A 16561-nucleotide genomic window follows, 5' to 3' on the forward strand; every position below is an offset into this window, starting at 1 on the left:
TTTTGGGATTGTTTTCTTGTTTGCGACTTGAGAATATCTCCTCAATGTGGTGGGAGTGAACCATTTTCAAGTTACCACGAGGTTGGGTGGTAGTGTTTTTTACTTTTACCATTGCAATCTGACAGTTCGATGTCATGGCTGGAGTTCCTTGCTCTATATTTCCTTTCATTTTTTTCTTGTGTACTATGATGGATGGTTATATGTATTGTATTGTATTGTATTTCATGGATCTTAAGAGATGATGTAATCTATTTTATTGTGTATATTCTTTTATCCTTCATACCCTATGACTTGTACAGTGGATGATTGTGCATTCTGATTATTGTCAAGTGGCATTTGAGATAATTGTATCTTATTTAAATGGATTCATACTTATAGTTATTCTTTTATATGGATGTGTTATATATTGGTTTTAGTATTAATTAAACTTAAATCCGATTCAACTTCATGGGACCCTTAAGAATTACAATCTATTTTATGGTATGTGTTTATGTGTATGTTATTGATTTCACTATATTATGTTTGTTGTTGTTGTTAAGTTATTATCTTTATTAAAAAAATATTTGGTAAACTTAGTGAAACTTTAGGCTATTTCTTTTGGGTTCTCTGGTGAGGCCTTACATCTAGTATCAGAGCCTAAGTTTCTACATTGGGAGATCTAGATATATTGGAATGCCACTAGTTGTTAACTAGATGATCTAAAATGAAACTTAAACAATTTTATGTATCTTTTATTGGAAATATAGATGAGGTAACTGAGAGGGGAGGGGTGAATCAGTTACCACAAAAATAAAACCATAGATCCTTGAGATGTCTCAATATTTAATCACTATTGATACTCAGTAGCCATGTAGATAAATGCTGAAACCTTGTAGATGTGATATTAACTTATTAAGCATTTAAAGTGATTAACATGCATGAATAAAAGAAATAATATGAATGCAAGTGACACCAGATTTAATGTGGAAACCCAATATGGGAAAAACCACCAAGTAACTAGTCACCAATTTTTCACTCTTCTAAAGTGAGCCCTATTAGGAGCCAACCCTGTTAAAGGTTACAAATACACATTGTTAGGTGTGACTTTGTTAGAGGATTTAATCACCCTATTAGGAGTGGCCTGGTTAGAGGTCTTTAGAACAATTCAACTGAATTGTCACCTTGTTAGAGGATTTACAAAATGGTTGTTAAACCAACTCTGTAAAGAGATTCTGGATTCATTGTTACAATGATTAGAAAGCAACAATGAAGTGACTTGAATGATATGCAACTTATCTTTTGTTGATTACAGATCTCTGTTTTGCTTTACTAGATCCTTACTAATCAAATACAACTTTGTAGATCCTCCAGGATATCTAATCCTTCATCAAAATTTGCTCAATATTCCCTTATTCCATCCTCATCCATATATTTACTCTCACATCTGAATTCACAACTTGAACATCTATATATACCTTTTAGATTATCAAGTTGGCTCAAATATAAGTTACAACAATTGAAAAAATCATTACATCAGTCAGCTACATTTATTGCATGAAACAATTGAACTTAATATCGAAACAATAAAATCCTTTGCTAGTCGACCCAGTTCGGTAACCATTACTCTAGAATGGTTTTCTAGTGTTAACCAAGTGAAGCTTGGTAAACACTACAAACCCTACAAAAATCCTTTGGAGATTGAGTGAACTCAGTTAGCACTAACCTTCCTTTGCTGACCTTATGAGCTCAATAGAAGCTAATTTTCTGCCACATTTCCTTTGATGATTGAGTGAGCTCAGTAGACAATAACTTTTCTTTGTTAACCTTGGGAGCTCAGTTAACACTAACTTTCTATTACAAAATTCTTTGATGCCCGAGTGAGCTCGATAGACATTAACTTTTCTTCGTTAACATTTGGAGCTCGATTAACACTAACTTTTTGCTACACAATCCTTTGATACCTAAGTGAGCTCGGTAAGAACTGACTTTACTATGTAATATTCAGGAACATTCGGTAGATACTGTAAATTACTTTGTTGATCATCTGAGCTTAGTAGACTCTATCTAATGACTGATATGACATTTGTGTAACATCAAAGACAATACACAATTAACAATTGTATCCAACAATCTCCCTCTTTGGCATTGATGGCAACACAACATGTCATAGCAGAATGAAATTTGAAAACAAGTCTTTTTCTATTAGAACAACTTTCTCTATTAGATAGCAAACTCTCCCTCTTTCAGTAATCTCCCTCTATGAAGGAATTACATAGAAAACTCTTTATCTCAAACAAATTTCAGAAATATATGACAGTAAAACTCTCCCTCTTTGACAACACATGCCAAAGGCAACACAACTCAAATGAATTTTAATGTTCCTTTAGTACTGATTCATATGCAATATTTCCTAATTATGCTGCATCAACTGATAGATCTTCAACTTGGTATGCGTTGATGCATCACTAAAACTTCATTTTAGTGAACTTCAGATAGGGGAGTGACCCCTAACTTACCTCTTAGATACAAGAATGCATCCTTAGGTAATGGCTTTGTGAATATGTCAGCAATTTGTTCCTTTGTATGGACATATTCCAGTCTGATCTCCTTATCTTGCACCAATTCTCTGACAAAATGATATTTTATTGCAATGTGCTTGGTTTTGAAATGCATCACTAGATTCTTAGATATGTTTATTGCACTTGTATTATCACAGAACATAACAACTAGTTCTTTTATTTCCACCTTCATGCATTCCAACAACTATTTAAACCAAACAATATTAGAATAGTTTACTGCTACAGCAACATACTCTGCCTCTGCTGTAAATTGGGATGTACAATTCTGCTTTTTGCTTGTCCAAGAAACCAACCTCTTTCCAAGAAATAATGCTCCTCCACTTGTACTTTTTCTATCATCAAGGTTTCCTACCTAATCAGCATCAGTAAACACTTTCAAATCTAGATTTCTTCCAAATTTGTACCATAAACCATAATATTCAGTTCCTTTCAAATATCTCATTATTATTTTGACTACCATCATGTGATTTTCTCATGGTTTTTCTGAAAATCTTGCTACAATACCAACTGTAAGGGCAATATTTGGCCTAGTATGAACTACATACTACAACTTTCCAATCATAGATCTATACAATGTTTGATCTACTTCTTTTGATTCATCTTCCTTGGTAAGTTTTAATCCAGTACACATAGGAGTCCCAACTAGTTTACAGTCTTCCATACCAACTTTTTCAATATCTCCTTGATGTATTTTGATTGAGTGATGTAGATACCATTTTTATTCTATTGAATTTGAAGACTAAGAAAGAATTTGATCTCACCAAACATAGACATTTCAAATTTCTTGTTCACTTTTTCTAAAAATTCTTTGCAAAGATCATCATTCCCTATGAAAACAGTATCGTCTACAAATATTTCTGCCAAGACAATCTTATTATTTGGTCCTTCCTTTATATACAAGCTACTGTTATCATTAGGTCTTTGAAAATCAATCTGAATAAGATAGTTATGTAATCTTTCATACCATGCTCTAGGGGCTTGTTTCAGACCATACAATGCCTTGTGTAATTTGTAGACCATGTTCTTCTTATCTGGATCAACAAAACCTTTAGGTTGTTCAATGTAAACTTCTTCATCCAGTATACCATTGATGAATGTTGACTTGACATCCATCTGATAAACTTTGAATCCTTTGTTAGCAGCATATGCAATTACGGTTTCGACTCCTTCCAATCTTGCAACAGGAGAAAAAGTTTCTCCATAGTCTATTCCTTCTTCTTGAGCATATCCTTTGCATACTAGTCTAGCTTTGTTTCTTGATACCTTACCATCTTCAGTCAACTTGTTTTTGAATACCCACTTAGTTCCAATCACATTTTTATCTTTAGGCCTGGGTATAAGAGTCCATGTCTTGTTTTTTTCTATCTGCTCTATTTCTTCATTCATAGCCTCAATCCAACTATCATTTCCCAATGCATCTTTGATATTTCTAGGTTCAGAATCAGCAAGTAAACAAGTACCTTTCAACTTACTTCTTGTCATGGTTCCTTCAGATTTGTCTCCAATGATCTGACCTGCTGAATGATGTCTCTTGACATATTTTGCTAATATGGGTTCCTTTCCTTTTGAATGAATTTCATTGTTATCCTCTTGCACTTCAAATTTAGGTTTTGGATGTTCTTTCTCGGTAGATATTGGCTCAGGTCCTTCAGACTAGATAGACACTTGCTTGGTAGCATCTGATTGTAACTCGGGTTGTTGTAGCTCAGTTTGAACTTCCTGTAACTTGGTTACTGACGACTCAAGAGTAGAAGATTCTTGATTGACTGGTACTGTATCAGGTTCAATGAAAACAAACTTTATGTAATCTTTTAGTTCCCTTTTGCTTTTTTCTTTAGTCCTTTTTTGCAAACTCATCAACTTTCACATGTGCACTTTTTATGACTTTTTAAGTAGACAAGTTCAAACATCTATATGCTTTACTTTTGCAAGAGTATCCCAAAAATATTCCTTCATCACTTTTCACATCAAATTTTCCTTTTCTAGATTCTTTCAAAATGTAACATTTACTTCCAAATACTTTTAGATAACTTACATTAGGTTTATAGCCATACCATAGCTCACAGGGAATTTTGAATGAGTCCTTTTTTAGCTGTACTCGATTCAAGGTATGAACTGCAGTGCTGATAGCTTCCTTCTGGTATTTGATAGAAATGCTCTTTTCAATCATTAAGATTCTTGCACAATCCATGATAGATCTGTTCCTCCTTTCAGCTATTCCATTTTGCTCAGGAGTTCCAGGGGCTAATACATGTCTTTTGATTCCTCTTTTAATGCAAAAGTTATTGAAATCATGTGAAATGAATTCTCCACCTCTATCTAACCTCAAGCATTTCAATCTCTTCCTTGTTTCTTTTTCTACTCTGGCCAAATACCATTTAAATTTCTCAAATGCTTCTTATTTGTTCCTTAGATACATGACAGTCATCATTCTTGAGTGATCATCAACAAAAAGAATGAAGAACTTTTCTCCAATATAGCTTTCAATTCCAATGAGTCCACATAAATCAGTATGCACAATTTCTAATATATCTTCAGACTGATAGTTTTTACTTTTAAAACTAGTCTTTCCCATTTTACCAATCTGACAATTCTTGCATAAACTAACCTCAGGTTTCTTTATGTTAGGAATGCCTCTTACTTTCTTGAATTTTCTTATCTTCACCAAATTATCAAAATTGACATGACACAACCTTTTATGCCATAACCAACTTTCTTCAACTTGAGCAATAAAACATGAACATTCACCTAGTTCAAGATAGAACAAGTTACCTTTAGTTTGATTGCCTAATCCAATCAGCTTTCCTTGGTTATTCAACAGTCTTGCTTTTCCATGCATGAATTCTACCTTGGATCCATTATTAAGTAGTTGTGCCACACTCAACAAATTATGCTTTAGTCCTACCCAATAGGCATTATCACATATAAGTTCTTTGGTTAGAGAGATTCTTCCTCTTCCTTTTATGTTACGAGGTTCATTATTACCAAAACTTACACTACCACCATCATAGTCTTCAAAGTATTAAAACTTAGTTTTATCACTAGTCATGTGATGAGAACAACCACTATCTATGATCCATGTATCATTTTTTCTCATATGAGAAATGAGTGCCATTTCCTCATCATTATCAGACTCATCTTTCACAGTAATGTAGACAATTTCATCTTCTTCTTCATCATTAGAATCTTTAGCCATAAAACATGTTTTCTTACCTTTATCCTTGAATGATTTGAAGTCTTTCTTGCCATTGTACTTGTAACCTTTCTTCTCATCTTTGTTCTGCTTGTTTGGGCACCTAGTAGCAATGTGACCAACATCTTCACATGAAAAATAGATTAGAGAAACTTTACCTTTATATTTTCCTCTGCCTCTAGAATATTTCCTTGCTAGTAGAGCTTCAATCACCTCAAGATCACTGTCTGAACTTTAGTCTGATTCATCTTCAATTTTTGACTGAGATTCTTTTTTCTTTTTGCTTTTCTCCTTGAGTGAAAGCTTTGCTTCAAATGCTGATTCAATGTTCTTGGAAGCTGGAACATAGTTGTAAAAGTTGTCTAGTTCAAATGCAGTTAATCTTCCAACTATGGCCTCTAGATTTATCTTATGATTTTCTTCACATCTTCTTTCTTGAATTGCAGAGACTCTAATTGCATAAATGGGTAGTAATGTTCTGAGAACTTTACTTATAACTGTCTCCTCCTTGATATCTCCTCCAGATGCTTTGATTGCACTAACACATGCTTTGACTCTTTCAACATATTTGGCAATGTTTTCATCCTCTCTCATTTTCATTTGATCAAACTGTCCTCTCAGACTTTCTACTTTGGCTCTTATTACGTTATCATCTCCTCCATAGATTTCTTTCAGCTTTTCCCACATTTCAAAGGAAGATTTGTAGTCCTTGATGTCATTAGATTCTTCATAACTCAGAGAAAATGCTATATCTATCATCATAATGTTGTGGGTCTTCTTTTCAGCAATATCATTGACAGATAGTGTGCCAGCTAGTTTTGCATATTTTTATCAAGGTATTTTAGTCCTGTATCTCTAATAGAAACTAGATGAAGTCTCATCAACCCTTGCCATGCTGAGAAGTTGTCCTTGTTAAGTCTTGGAATTTCCCTCTTATAAGACATCCTAATCTTTGTCTTAGATCCTTGAAATCTTATCCTATAAGCACCAAAAACTCTGATACCAATTGTTGGAAATATAGGTGAAGTAACTGAGAGGGGAGGGGTGAATCAGCTACCACAAAAATAAAACCATAGATCCTTGAGATATCTTAATATTTAATCATTTTTGATACTCGATAGCCATGTAGATAAATGTTGAAACATTGTAGATGTGTTGTTAACTTATTAAGCATTCAAAGTGATTAACATGTATGAATAAAAAAAATAATATGAACACAAGTGACACCAGATTTAATGTGGAAATCCAATATGGGAAAAACCACCAAGTAACTAGTCACCAATTTTTCACTCTTCTAAAGTGAGCCCTGTTAGGAGCCAACCCTGTTAAAGGTTATAAATACACACTGTTAGGTGTGACCTTGTTAGAGAATTTAATCACCCTATTAGGAGTGGCCTAGTTAGAGGTCTTTAGAACAATTCAATTGAACTATCACCTTGTTAGAGGATTTACAAAATGGCTATTAAACGAACTCTGTAAAGAGATTCTGGATTCACTATTACAATGATTAGAAAGCAACAATGAAGTGACCTGAATGATATGCAACTTATTTTTTGCTGATTAGAAATCTTTGTTCTACTTTATTAGATCCTTACTGATCAAAAATAACTTTGCAACTCCTCCAGGATATCTAACCCTTCATCAAAATTTTCTCAATATTCGCTTATTCCATCCTCATCCATATATTTACTCTCACACTTGAATTCACAACTTGAACATCTATATATACCTTTTAGATTATCAATTTGGCTCAAATATAAGTTACAACAACTGAAAAAATCATTACATCAGTTGGCTACATTTATTGCACGAAACAATTGAACTTAATATCAAAACAATAAAATCCTTCGCTAGCTGACCTAGTGTGGTAACCACTGCTCCAGAATGGTTTTCTAGTGTTAACCAAGTGAAACTTGGTAAACACTACAAACCCTATAAAAATCCTTTAGAGACCAAGTGAAGTCGGTTAGCACTGACCTTCCTTTTCTGACCTTGTGAGCTCGGTAGAAGTTAACTTTCTGCCACATTTCCTTTGATGACCGAGTGAGCTCGGTAGACATTAACTTTTCTTTGTTAACCTTGGGAGCTCAATTAACACTAACTTTCTGTTACAAAATCCTTTGATGTCCAAGTGAGCTTGGTAGACATTAAATTTTCTTCATTAACCTTGGGAGCTCAGTTAACACTAACTTTCTGCTACACAATCCTTTGATGCCTGAGTGAGCTCGGTAAGAATTGACTTTACTGTGTGCTATTCAGAAAAATTTGGTAGACACTGTAAATTGCTTTGCTGATCATCTGAGCTCAATAGACTCTGTTTGATGACTGATATGAGATTTGTGTAACATCAAATACAATACACAATTAAAAATTGTATCCAACATCTTTCACACCTTGAAAATTTTAAACTCAATTTCTTGAAACATAGGAAAAGGAAAAACTTGTGTAACTATTGAGTTGGGTTTCAGACATGTTTTCTTATGATTATGCTTTAAGGTGGTAGTATTTGATTTTGTGAGTATTTTTGTTTTTTTTATTTGGGTATTTTCAGTGGAGTCTTATCTTCCTATGGGGGGAAAGGGTCCTATGGGACCCACACAGTGATTACTTTAGTTTTCATCTTTCTTGTAGGCTTCTAGGAGTGAGCCTATGTCGAGGGGGAGTGGATGTAATGCCTACCCCTACTTAACTTTTTGTATTATTGTTGAACTCTTTTAGTCTATCTCTATGTTTATGCTTGATGATCAATGACATTTTTTTCTAGATTGTTGAATATTATTTCATACTCAATTGATTTATGTGATGAGATACTTAGTTATTTCATGTGTTTAGGATTATTTCAATGATGATAAATGTATTTTCATACAATGATTCCAATTATTTCATAATGATAGTTAGTTGGATTATTTGTATGTGTTTTTTATGGATACTTACCCCATACTTACATGTGTATGGTGTACTTGTATGTTTTATTTTATTTATGATGTTTATGATATGGTTAAGGGAGGGAGTCGAAGTCACCTGTTAGTCAAGATCTACACGATGCACCACTTCCTGCCATTGTCGATTTAGTTTCGAATACATGTGTATGTACATGCATGAATTTTATGTAGATTGTAGGTAGTAGGTATTGACTTCCCTGAATTTCCAGGATGAATGTACCTTATCACAATATCTCAATAGTAAGGGAGGGGAGATAACTCTTGAGTTTGAATCCTATCCTTAAGCCAATTGTCCTAAAAAGTAGAACAAGTACCTGAGTTGTCTACCCTTCCAAATTTTTCAAGTGACATAAATTCATGATTTTAACCCTTGAGTTTGATCTAGTATTTTGTGCTTTATTATGGATTTTCATTTTAGTCTTGTGGGTTTGTGACTATTTTCTATTATAATTAAATCAAATTAAAAGAATAATTAATGATTTAATTTAATTGAAATATTATAAGGAAAATTTTGTTGATCTCATATTGATTTTGACAAGTGAATGTCAACACACTTAAGCCATTTACTCAGTTCATGCTAAACTAGAAATACATGCCAAGCACAACATGTAAATATTAGACCATGTCGAGTTGCAATGAGTGCCAAGTCACTCATGTGTCGAGTCACTCAAGTGCCAAGAAGATAGACCATGCCGAGTGATTCAGGAGTCGAGTAAATAACAGATGTCAAGTAGTGCAGGTGTCAAATAAAAAGTAGAAATATAGTGCATGTCAAGCATCAGTGACTTCATATGCTGAGTGACATAGTTTTGACATACTTATTTGTAATGGCACAACAACTATGTAAACCATTTTAAAGTCGACTTAAGGATAGAATATGATATTTTGGAGATAAGGTTGAATCTATATTTGGATTCCCTATGTAATTACATGCGACCAATTAGAAAATGGGAAGGTTTAAGCAGAAAAATGGATGAATCTCAACCTTAGATTCTACCTAACCCTAAGCCACCTAAGTCTTCTTAAGGAGTACTAAGCCCTAAAACTCTTTATGGGTAGGTAATTGAATTGGTAAAGTGAACAAGATAGTTTGCAAAGCATTCAAGGTGACTTAGAAGTAAGAGTGAATTGCAAAATTAGTTAGAGAAGAATAGAGGATAGAGAAAAGGATATAGCATTGAGAAATTTGATCATGAAGGATCAATTGGACATTGTGTAGAGGTGATCTATTATCAGGCAAGCAAGTGCCAATCACAAGATCTATGCTGAGACATTTTAACAAGTGATTTTAGTCAAATCTCTTAAGAAGAGTAGTCCTAATAGGTTCGATGAAATATTTGAACAAGATGTTGTAACGCCCCGCTTAGGAACCTAAGAGAATTAAACCTAATATGTGACAAAGTTTACTGAACTATTTTTTTTTTTGAAGTTTAAAAGTTTAAACAACATCCAGATAACATTAAAGCGGAAGCAATATGAACATACACATCAAATCAATTACAGATATAGTTTCAATTCCTCAAAGGTTCCTTTACGTTGAGTCACATTTAATGATTTTAAATTAATTAGTTTAAGTTTTAAGTACAATGTCTCATGAACATAAAGAAATAACAAATACATAATCGCATAAGAAAATGCATAAGTATACTAATACAATGAATGTATGTCCACTAAATAACATCCACTGCACATGTCGCAGGGTATGTGAAAATAGATACAATACATCAGAATACATGATAACATATATACATCATCTGAAAAGAAGTCTCTGAGATAAGAAGTAAGAATGATAAAGGTACATCTTCTACAATGAACATCCAACATCAGGCAATGTGAATGGGAACCCAAATGGTAAGAAGGCACTACCTCCTGACCGTATGGTTACCTAGTCAGGCTTCCACTCCCACCGTGCAGGGAAGATAATGAACGATCCACAAACGGCTATCAAACATAAAATGCTCCTAGGCATGGAATACCTACTAGCCAAAACTATCTCAAAGGTAACACATACTACTCAAGAAGATAAAATAATCCAAAAGTAAGAACACTCAAACCAATATCGACACCACATAACCAAACATCATACATGAACCAAGTATAAACCAAATACCAAGATCATAAGATAAAGTCAACGAAAGATAATCATCTCAAGTCAAAAGCCACATGTCAAAAGTACAACAACCATGAATCACCAATCATCATCAATGAAAGTAAATAACCATAATGAACATATCCAACAATAAATACACCACATCCAACAGTAAGTACACCACTAGAGATACAAAAAATCTACAGAGGAGACTCAGCTACATACTAGGGAGTGTCATCACATGGCTACTTGAGTTACCTTGGATTGATCTCTTAATAGACCCCGGACCCTCAAGCGTTGAATTACCTTAGACTGGTTACTCTGAACCCCGAACCCTCAACATCACACATATGGAAACTAGAAAGCCCTCTCAAGAAGACAAGGCACTCATCTCATTCCCATCCTTAGTCTATACAAGCACTAAAGGCATGGGTAGATCAAAAATCTCTAACTTATATTTTTAGTGTGTTTCCCCCCATAATTTTAATTACTAGATTATCACTTATTACATAACTTGCATTAGGTTACCCTGGCATTGACCACTTTGGGTCCCGGACCCCTATGCAAGCCACTCCCAAGTCATGTCCCTAGACAACCTCTCCTAAGCACATAAAAACATAGTTGTGTCCCATACCACAACACCCATAAAGATCAAACTCGGTTCCTTAACAGGCAACCTGAAATAAGATGGATCTCCCATCCAAGTACACATAAAAGTTCCACAAGGTATAAACCCAATTTGAATCACAAAGCACATCATGACATCCAACCACAAAAATAGCATCAAAGAAATCCGACAAAGCCTCTAGTGTACATCCTAGACTGGTCAAGATCTAAACAACCCCAAAAACCAAAAGCATAGACAATACACGCAAAACAATACAATTTTCATAGTTTTGGGTTTGATTTTAAAGACAAAAGTTTTAGTTTTGTGTTCAATGTATGTTTCAAGTAAGAGGTTTTGCAATTAACCCTTACAATCAAGCCAATTCTATATTTAAATAATTACACAACTACCCCTATTTGATTTAAATAATTTTTTTAATAAAAATTAATCAAGGGTAACCATTGATTTAAATCATTAAAAATAATAATCATTGATATTTAAATAATACTACGTTATTAAAAATCAATTTTATTAATGATAATAACAAAATCACTCTATATCTTTCTTAACAATATTAATTATTAATTAAATTCAATTATTCTAATTTTAATTAAATTAATTAATAATTATACAAGTATTAGCTATATTACCAATCATTAATAATCTCAACAATAACTATAATTAACATTAATTTCGAATCAGCTCCATTAATAATCTAAATTTCTATATTTAATTATAGCTCTTAATAATTATTTAATAAGTAATATTCATTAATTATTAAATAATTAAAACTTCATAATAACATTATTTAATTATTACTTATTAATATTAATCAATAATCTAATAAATATAATATTAAAATTATTAGTATATAATATTATAACGAATAATAAAAAGTATTTATTAAATACTAATTAAAATTTAATATTAAACATTATATATATTAATAAGAAAAAAAAAACTTATATTAAAACTTTATAACATTCAAATCGATTTATAAGAAAACTTTATAAAAAGAAACTTATACTAATAAAACTTTATATAACTTTATAAGTTATAAACTTTATATTATTACTTTGATAGAAAAACTAAATTTAACCATTCAAATTTTATTTTTTCATTTCAAACTTTTTCTCAAATTAATTTTCATTCTTAAAATCTATTGAATGAGGACGTTTATCTTTTAAATCTCAAGCTTGATTTCAATATCCAATAGATTCTCGTATTTAATTAATTTTTTATTCAAATACAATCCTCTAAAATAAACTGAACGAAGTATCCATCTAAGCCATGTACAGATATTTCTCAAACAAGAAGAATATTGCATACCAGAAAAACAACACATGCAAAAGACACAGAGCAGATAGAAACTTGAAGAGCGAAAACCACTATACAGTCAAGCCACGAGATCCTACCTGGATTTGATGCTAACCTCTGACAACTAGATGCAAATTCCTACCGCAAGCAAAATCTTTCAAGCCACATAAAATTATTTTTTTTCCAAATCCTTCGAGTTGCTCTCCATAAACCTATGTCCCTCATAATGACCCAAAAACTCTCTAATATAGAATCTAATTACCCTTTAGGGTTTCTAACTCCACAACTCTAAAATTACAATTATTTTATTTAATTAATTCATTCATGCACAATTAATTTCCTTTTTAATTAAAATTATTATTTTATTATTCATTTCATACACGTTAAGTGAATTGTTAAATTACTTTATTTAACTTTCCACTTTACTTTAATAAATTTATAACTTTTTAAATCTCATGTGCACATTATTAAAATATCTTTATTCAAGTTCACATTTTTATCTTTTAATTAATTTTATTTTTAACTCATGCATAATTCATGGGAACTATAATCTTTATGATAATTAAATATCTTTTCACTTTTAATTTCATTTTTAGAAACTTAATTGATAAAATATTTATTAACTTAAATAACAATAATATTTAGCATTTATTTAAAAATGCACTCTAAATATATTATTATTAAATTAAATAAATATAATCACGTTCTAAATTTAAACTTTAACTTTTATCTCCAATATTTAATTCTCTCTTATTTAATTCATTCATTCATGCACAATTAATTTTCTTTTTAATTAAGATATTCTTTTATTAATCCTTCATGCACTTTAAGTGAATTGTTAAATTACTTTATTTAACTTTCCACTTTGACTTTGCTTTTAAAGTTAATTTATAATTTTAATCTCATGCGTACTTTATTAAAATACTTTTATTCAAGTTCACATGTTTTTATCTTTTAAATTAATTTCTATATTTTAAACTTATTCATGTGAACTTAAAACATATTCATAATTTAATATCTTTCTCCTTTTAATATTTTTTTTGAACGTTTAACTTGATAAATATTTATTAACTTAGATAACAATAATATTTAGCATTTATTTAAAAATGAACTCTAAATATATTATTATTAAATTAAATAAATATTATCATGTTCTAAATTTACTCTTAAAACTTTTATCTTCAATTTAATTTTTTATATTTAATTAATTTCTCAATTAATTAAATATAATTAAATATTCATAATATCATAATAATTTTCCATTAAATTAAATTATTAATTTAAACTATTAATTAGACTTAATTAATAGAAATTCATCAAAGACTCACAAAACAACATACGCACAAAATACACACAGGTTTAAAAAGGGTAGACAGTCTGTTACGAGTCCTCCTTGTAGGACAAGTATTATAGGCTTATGGCTAGGATTGGACCTAATCATTATCTTCCCATTCTCACCATTTGAGTATTTGTAATAGGGCACGCTCATCCTGGCAATTCAGGGAAGTCGATGCCCGGTACCTGCATCCTGCATAAAAGTCAAGCATGTACATGTATATAATATATCTAAACTAAACAGACAATGGCAGGGAGTGGTTCATCGTGTAGATCCTGACTAGCAGGTGACTACGACTCCCTCCCTTAACCACATCAAACACGTCAGACAGAAAGATAAAATAAACACGCGCACCATACACATGCAAGTATGGGGTAAGTATCATAAAAATCACAAGTCTAATATCAAATGCACACATGTAATAATGCATCTCTATCAATACAACATAATCATCATTAAAGATATCATGTTAACATTGTTACAAAAGAAACCACATTTACTAATTAGGAATCATTAAGACATCATTAATGACACCTGAATGAAATCAACTAAGCAACAATAACTGATACATTTGTAATCAAAGTCATGAAATAATATCATAATATTACAAATCTAGTATCTCTAAAGCTAATCAAAGCATAACATCAACCTAAAAGAATTTGACAATGATAACAGAAATGCGATCTAGGGGCAGGCACTACAGATGCTTACTTAGTTGTAAGTTGAAGTCCTCTAACAAGACACACTTCTAACAAGGTGTTGAAATCCTCTAACAAGGTGAGACCTAATAGTCTTTGTAACCCTTTAATAGGGTAGATATTTCACAGGGTAGACCATGATTCATTGTCAAATCATTGTAATATTAATTGGATACACTTTATTACTATAGTAGTGAAGATTTTTGGGTGTCATCCCCACCTTAGTTTTACCTTCTCACTTGGAGGGTTTTTAGGTAATCATATCTAGTGTCATATGTGTGATTGATTATATGCTTTGCATGTTATTTTAGTATACATATTGAATGAATATGATGAATGAATGGTGAAAATTTTATGAGTCCAAGGTTAAATTAGTGATTCAACCCCCTAGAAGTTTACACTTTCCCACTTGTAGTTCCAACAATTGGTATCAGAGCGTAGTTCTCTAAAAGAGGAGCTTTGTAGCTTTAAGGAAAGAACTTGAAATGGAAGTCTATAAGTTAGGAAAGACTACTAAAAATTAGGAGATTGAAATACATCTTATACTACATCAACTAAATGAAGCTAGAGATTCTTTGAAGAGTTCTTTGAAGAGAAGGAAAGAAATTGCTATTGTGGAGAATGGCACACAATACAAAGTGATAGACACTACCAAGCTATTTTCAGATGGTGACTCAAATGAATTTGATGTCGTAGTTACAAATTTAATGGAAAAGAACATAATACAAGCTAAGGAAATTAGAAATCTCAAGTTAGAGTAAGAATCACAAGCCATACTAGTATGTGAGGTGGTTGAACAAAAGGAAAAAGCCATGGTTGAAGAAGAAAAATTGGCAAATAGATTGGAAGAGAAGTCAACAGAACTAATCAAGGTTTCCAACATACAATTGGATACTCTAATTCAAATGATGAATGCCAAGTATGAATTGAATGTCAAGGACATTGAGATAACTGCATTGAAGTTGTAGAAAAAACAACTAAAAGAATGACTTAAAGAGAGAAAAGGAATTTTCTGAAAGTTTCAATAGACCAAATGAAGCCATCGAATACTTTGAGCAATTACTAAGATCCCCTAAATCTAACAATGATACATCTAGATATGGATACACAAACACTAAAGAAGGAGAGTCATCAAAATATGCTAAAGAAATAAACAACATAGGTAAGAACTTTAAGCCTACTTGTCATAATTATTTTAAGAAAGGACATACCGCTAATGTGTGTATGAGCAAGAATACAAATTAGAAAGTCAAGCCTAAGAACATGACTCATTGTCATAAGTACAACAAGAAATGTCATCATGCACATGAATGTCAAACCAAGACCATGCATAAATAGAGATTTGAAAGATATTGCTACAATTGTCATAAGTATGGACATATAGCCTTTCAATGCAGATCCAAATCCATGTGGTCATCAAAAAAGCAAGTAAAGGTAAGAAGCTATGGGAACCTCTATAATTGGGATTATAATACAAGATATAGCTACCATTATTGTCAAGAATATGGAAATGTTCCTAAAAATTGTATTAGGACACACTTTAGTGGTAATTACAAAAGGTGGTGGAGTCAAACCACATGTTTTAGCTGTTTGAAGACTGGTCACATTAGTAAGCACTATCCAACTAATTCAAATGCACCAAGTTGTGAAATTGATAAAGGAAAAGGCAAGGAAGATGTTGAATACATCAGAGATGAGATGAACAAGACTTGGAAAAAGAAAGATGATTGCAACACATCAAATGGAGAAGGGATCACTTCACCCAATGGTTCAGGTGATCACTGTTGGATACAATTATTAATTGTGTATTGTCTTTGATGT

This window comes from Cupressus sempervirens, chromosome 9 (assembly GCF_028749045.1).
Source record: "Cupressus sempervirens isolate cs-2001-9-10 chromosome 9, ASM2874904v1, whole genome shotgun sequence".
Taxonomy (NCBI): domain Eukaryota; kingdom Viridiplantae; phylum Streptophyta; class Pinopsida; order Cupressales; family Cupressaceae; genus Cupressus; species Cupressus sempervirens.